The sequence below is a fragment of the Trichechus manatus genome, unplaced genomic scaffold (assembly GCF_000243295.1).
Source record: "Trichechus manatus latirostris isolate Lorelei unplaced genomic scaffold, TriManLat1.0 scaffold00278, whole genome shotgun sequence".
In the NCBI taxonomy this organism is placed as follows: domain Eukaryota; kingdom Metazoa; phylum Chordata; class Mammalia; order Sirenia; family Trichechidae; genus Trichechus; species Trichechus manatus.
In genome coordinates this window covers 1,477,896-1,483,814 of record NW_004444214.1, presented here as the reverse complement: position 1 = coordinate 1,483,814, position 5,919 = coordinate 1,477,896, and positions in this window count along the sequence as shown.

Below are 5,919 nucleotides of genomic sequence, written 5' to 3'. Positions count from 1 at the left end.
ATGAACATGGGTGTGCATATATCTATTCGTGTGATGGCTCTTAATTCTCTAGGATATATTCCAAGGAGAGGGGATTGTTGGATCGTATGGTACTTCTATTTCTAGCTTTTTAAGGAAGCGCCAAATCAATTTCCAAAGTGGTAGTACCATTTTACTTTCCCACCAACAGTTATAAGTGTTCCAGTCTCTCCACAGAAGTTATGGTGATTCTAAGCATTGGTGCATACATTTATCTTTTCATGTAATAGTGCAAGAACATTTTCATATTAAAATATATGCTATCTTATAAATACATATTGTTATTTCTCCTTTGTATTACAGCTAGAGCTTTATATTTATTCTTTTGGGGTTATTTGTATAGGTGTTGTTCTTATTGTTAGCTGCCATCAACTCAGCCCCCAATTCACGGCAACCCCATGCACAATGGAACGAAACACTACCCAGTCCTGCACCATCTCCATAATCAGTCGAAGATCAGACCATTGTGATCCACAGGGTTTTCACTGGCTGATTTTTGGAAGTAGATCACCAGACCTTTCTTCCTAATCTGGCTTAGTTTGGAAGTTCTGCTGCAACCTGTTCAGCATCACAGCAGCACACAAGCCTCCACTGACAAACAAGTGGGGCTGTGCATGAGGTTTATTGGCTGGAAATCAAACCCAGGTGTCCCATATGGAAGGTGAGAATTCTACCACTGAACTGCCAATGTTCCTCTAACACTTCACTGCAGTGCCTTTCACATGATTATGCCATCAACAGGCCTCTGAGTCTGTGTAGGTAGGTTTCATTATCTATGAATACGATTTCAAAATACTTAAGGGGACTTATAAAGTATTTATTATAGAAGGGAACAGTGGGTCTGATAGGTTGAGAATCACTGCTACTTGCTTTAATTTATTAGTAGTAGATTTGGTTGAAGTAGACAGAAATGTATAGATATTTTAATAAATAATGAAAAAGCCTCTAATAAATGAATCCAATGTTAACATCACTAACCAAAGAGGCCTGTGTGATGCTACTGTGCTGCTGATGCTCAAGTTTGCTATAGCTCATCCAAGAGCTGCAGTAAGTTGTAAATACTGGAAGCGAAGAAGAAACAGAATCCTTTTTCAGATTACAGTTTCCACTCAAATGTACTGTCTGAAGCTAGATCAGAAAAAGCCTTGATAAATACGCCTCTAAAACCAAAACCAAATCTGTTGCAGTCGAGTCAGTTCTGACTCACAGCAACCCTACAGGAAAGAGCAGAACTGCCCCACAGGGTTTCCAAGCAGCAGCTGGTGGATTCAAACCGCCGACCTTTTGATTAGCAGCTGAGATCTTTAACCACTGCACCACAAATATGCCTGTATGTATTGGTAAAGGAGCATTGGTGGTGCAGTGGTTAAGCGCTCAGCTGCTAACTGAAAGATCGGTGGTTTGAACCCACCAGTCGCTCCATGAGAAAAAGATATGGCATCTGCTTCCGTAAAGATTACAATTCTGGAAACCCTATAGGGTAGTTCTACTCTGTCCTATGGGGTCACTATGAGTTGGAATTGATTCCACGACAATGGGTTATGTATTGGTATGTCCTATTGCTATGTGCTAAGCCCTGGTGGCACAGGGGTTAAGAGATCAGCTGCTAACCAAAAGGATGGCAGTTCAAATCCATCAGCCACTCCTCGGAAACCCTATGGGACAGTTCCCCTCTTTCCTATAGGGTCGCTATGAGTCGGAATAGACTCAATGGCAATGGGTTTATCGCTATGTGCCACTTTTTTAATGCAAAAAATAATTGAAATGGTTACTTCTGAAATATATAAACTCAACATTTGCCATTTTCCCTGGCTCTTTTATCTTCCTGTAAACTTTTTTTCTCTAAATTGGGGATAATTTCCATTTCCCCTGCACGGTCCACACTTCCCTCCAAAATCTGCTATTCAATTTCCACCTCCATAATTTTAAATATTTTAAAGTCATCATGTTATACTCTCCATTTTTCCCTAAAATTGCCTTCAGTAATAGCTTCCTAACTCCATTATCTTGGAATTACATTTATCACATTTATGGGTTTTCCTTTTAAAAGCAAAACAAAACAAAAAGCCATAAAATTTCTGGCTTTGAGTCTAATCACAGATTGCTATGGAGCCAGTAGTAGTGATTACAAATATACCCTAATGCACTTCAATCCAGGTGAAGTTTGTCACAACGATGCTGTTTCATTTCAAAGGCACAGTGTTGTAGAGTAATAGTTAGGGGAATAAAGCATCTCTTTTGCCTGTCAATAGATTAATTGTATTCAACAGCAAAATAATTTACTCACAGGCTGAAATAGGCTGTCTAAGTGGGGCATGTAAGTAAATCCCTGATGTTTTCAGCACCCAGAGATAACCACTAAGATGGGGATTTGTGATTTGTTTGTGATACACCTTGACAAAACTAAAAACTTCACTAGATATTTCAGGAAAAGGATAATTTGATGCACCCAAAATCAAACCCATTGCCATGGAGTCCATTCAATCTCATAGTGACCCTATAGGACAGAGCAGAACTGCCTCCATAGGGTTTCCAAGGCTATAATATTTATGGAAGCAGATCGTCAGGTCTTTTCTCCCTCAGAGCCACTGGGTGGGTTCAAACCACATTACTCTGACATATTTGGTGCATAGTTACTTATAAAGTTGTATCTCTTAAAATGAATAAAGTGGAACCAATTTATATAATAGAACTTAGCAATATTCTAGCCCTAGCTAGTAATTTGCTATGACATTAACCATTATCCATTTCCACTCTCCCATCCACCAAATATTGATTGGACCCTAAAAATGAAATATATATGTATTTTAAATTAAAAATAAAAGAGAAAACAGAACAGCTGCTGAGGCTGATGATGTACAACCAAAAACCTCATGGGATTTGGTTTCTTGGTTTGGAGGTTTAGCGTCATGGTTTCATGGGACATCCCATTAATTGGCCTAATAACCATGTTTTAGTGCCTCTGTTCTACCTGCTAATTCAAATGTGTAATGCTACGGTCTTATAAGCAGCTTGCAAGCGGCCATCCAAGGCACAACAACTGGTTTCTATTCACCTGGAACAACAGAGAAAGGAGAGTCAGGAATAGAAGGAGGGTAAGGAATGTGTGGCTAATTGCCTCCATGAACAACTGCCTCCTTTGCCATAAGACCAGAAGAACTGGATGGTGTCTGGCTACCGTTACTGAGTATTTTGATCAAAGATTCTGTAGAAGAATCCTGATCAAAAGGCGGGAAATGCAGAACAGAATTTCAAATTCTCATGGACTCCAGAAGGTTGGATGAACCCCTGAAACTATTGCCATGAGATGATCTTTAAACCTTAAACCAAAAATATCTCCTGAAGTCATCTTAAAACTAAACAAAAGTTTGGCTTAACTAGTAGAAAATGTCTGCCTTGAGTATTATGCTCTTTTAAGAACTATCTATATGGAATCAAACTGGCAACAGCAGCTCGAAAGATTAGATAGGAACCTTAGGGGGCAGTGAGTTTATGTTATTGGGAAAGGAACAACTCAGAGAAGGAGAGTGAGAATGGTTACACAACTCAAAGAACATAATCAGTGTCACTAAATGGTACATGTAGAAACTGTTGAATTGGTGTATATTTTACTGTATTCTCAACATCAATAAAATAAATACTTTAAAGAAATAGTACAAAAGAAAAAAAGGCTGTCAGACTAATCTGTATGAAGTAAAATGTTAACCAGAAAGCTGTGACTCAAAACATTTATCATCTCAACTAGAAACAGATGTGTTTAACTCACAGAGTAATACAAAAAATGTATTTTCTAGGTGTTCAGACAAGAGTAGAGCGACAAGAGTAGAGCAACAAGATAATATTTTGAGTCATTCCCAGCATACTTAGTTTCATACTTTGTAATGAATAAATAGTTCATCTATTAAATTATAAACCTACCAAGGGCATAAAGCATACTTTTTAGATATTTGCTTATCAGAGAACACAAAAGAACATTTTTATACTCAGTAAGTGTATCTAATGAACGTTCATTATATGCTCATCAATTTTGCTTTAAGGGAAGTGGAAATAATGGTATAACCTTGGGCATATACATTCTGAAGCTCTGCAATGTGGTATTTTTCTGATACTCTCTATCCTGCCAATTGGCATCTCCACTCACCCTGGTGCCCAGACAGAAGCCAGCCTTCACTGCTCACCACTCAAATTCAACCCTCCTCAAGTTCTGCCACCTCTTCCTCCCTTAAATCCACCTGCTCCTTTCCATCCGTGCTCCCCTGGGTTGTAGCAATAGCCTTGTAATTGTTCTCCTTACTTGAACTTGCTCCACTCCCATCCACCCCTCCATAATACAGCCAGAGAAATCTTTCTAAAACACAAATTTGACACTGTAAGCCTCTAGCTTAAGATTTGTGGATGTATCCTCAAGTCTTCAGGATAAAAATTCAAAGTTCTTGGCACATACTATAGGACCTAACAGAATGGGCTCCTACTTCTCCAACTTCAGGAGCCCCGATGGCGCAGTGGTTTGGCACTCAGCTGCTAACTGAAAGGTTGGCAGTTTGAACTCACCAGCAGCTCTGCAGGAGAAAGATATGGCAGTTTGCTTCAGTAAAGATTACAGCCTTGGAAACCCTATGGGGCAGTTCTACTCTATCCTATAGGGTCTCTATGAGTTGGAATTGACTTGACAACAATGAGTTTGGGTTTTTGTTTTTGTTTTTTTTCTCCAAGCTTTACCTTTACTCTGCCACTCCTCTTGGCCTTGTGCTTACTCTCAGGTCCTTTAATCTACCACACACACTTGGCCTCAAGTGCGATCTCTAGTATAGCTACTCCCTCTCCCAGCACCATCTTTCCTTCCATTCTTCACCTGGCCTACTGCTTCTGGCCTTTCAGAATCAGGGATCGTGTCTTCCATTAAGCATTCAGATCACTCCTTCTCCTCAGACAAGGTTGTTGTTATGTGCCGTCAACTCAATTCTAACTCATAGTGACCCTATAGGACAGAGCAGAAGTTTCACATAGGGTTTCCTAGGCTGCAATCTTTACAGGAGCAGATCTCCAGGTCTTTCTGCCATGGAGCTGCTGGTGGGTTTGAATTGCTGACCTTTCAGTTAGCAGTTGAGTGTTCAACCATTGTGCGACCAGGGCTCCTTTAGACTAGGTTAACCCATAACCCATTGCCATCAAGTTGATTCCAACTCATAGCGACCTTATAGGAAAGAATAGAATGGCCCCATAGGGTTTCCAAGGCCGTAATTTTTAAGGAAGCGGACTATCACATCTTTTTCCTGCAGAGCTGCTGGTGGGTTTGAACTGCCAACCTTTTGGTCAGCAGCTAAGCACTTAACCACTGCACCACCAGGGCTCCCAGACTAAGTTAGGGTCCTCTATGTTAAGCGTAGATTTTAACCTATATTTACCTCTTTATTAGCAGTGTACTGCTAAGATACACCTCTCATATAGTTTTTTTTTTTTAAATAAAGCAGAGGAAGTACATGTTTTCCTACCTGATTTTGTCTTGTTAGTTTAAGTACACGTTTCCAAATTGTCACTTTCATCATCCAACACATCAGGTATCCCCTGAGTTATCTGTATAAACATATCTCTAATTCTTTGTAAAGCTTAGGGGGGAAAGTCATTGAAAAGAATCAAAGACCGTGGCTCCAGTTTAATAATTAATCTATTGACCACTATTCTTTGAGGTCCCAGGGGGAAGGTTTGGTGAAGGAAAATACAAGCAGTTTGGATTCATGCTGAAGAGGAGAAAAAAGAGCTTTACAATTGCTAAGAGCCCCTGGATTCAGACTTTGAAAATGAGTCAGACGTGCCCTAATCCTCAGACAACACCCAGGGTACACCAGACCACACCAAACGCACAAAGAGGCACACCCAACACTTCCCCATGTGTGACAGAAC